The sequence below is a fragment of the Arachis duranensis genome, chromosome 6, assembly GCF_000817695.3.
Source record: "Arachis duranensis cultivar V14167 chromosome 6, aradu.V14167.gnm2.J7QH, whole genome shotgun sequence".
In the NCBI taxonomy this organism is placed as follows: Eukaryota; Viridiplantae; Streptophyta; class Magnoliopsida; order Fabales; family Fabaceae; genus Arachis; species Arachis duranensis.
In genome coordinates, this window is record NC_029777.3 from 65,205,192 (window position 1) to 65,206,106 (window position 915).

The window sequence follows — 915 nt, forward strand, 5'->3', positions numbered from 1 at the left end:
TAAGAAGGCCTTGTGTGACCTAGGGTCAAGTGTAAACCTCATGCCTCTCTCTGTAATGGAGAAGCTAGGGATCTTTGAGGTGCAAGCTGTAAAAATCTCACTAGAGATGGCAGACAACTCAAGAAAACAAGCTTATGGACTTGTAGAGGATGTTCTGGTAAAAGTTGAAGACAATTACATCCCTGCTGATTTCATAGTCCTAGAGACTGGGAAGTGCATGGATGAATCCATCATCCTTGGTAGACCCTTCCTAGCCACAGCAAAGGCTATAATTGATGTTGATAGAGGAGAATTGATCATTCAAGTGAATGAAGAATCCTTTGTGTTCAAGGCTCAAGGATATCCCTCTGTCACCATGGAGAGGAAGCATGAAGAGCTTCTCTCAAAACAGAGCCAAACAGAGCCCCCACAGTCAAACTCTAAGTTTGGTGTTGGGAGGCCACAACCAACTTCTAAGTTTGGTATTGAACCCCCACAATCAAACTTTAAGTTTGGTGTTGGGAGGTTCCAACATTGCTCTGAGCATCTGTGAGGCTCCATGAGAGCCCTCTGTCAAGCTACGGACATTAAAGAAGCGCTTGTTGGGAGGCAACCCAATGTTATATTTTATATATTTTTCTTTGTTATTTTATGTTTCCTGTAGGTTGATGATCATGAGAAGTCACAAAATCAATTGAAAAAGCAAAACAGAATGAAAAATAGAAAGAAAAATAGCACAACCTGGAGGAAGATCCTGTTGGCGTTTAAACGCCAGTAAGGCTAGCAGATGGGCGTTTAACGCCCTGTCTGGCACCATTCTGGGCGTTTAACGCCAGAAAGGGGCACCAGACTGGTGTTAAACGCCAGAAAAGGGCAAGAAGTTGGCGTTAAACACCAGAAATGGGCACCAGCCCGGCGTTTAACGCCAGAATTGGC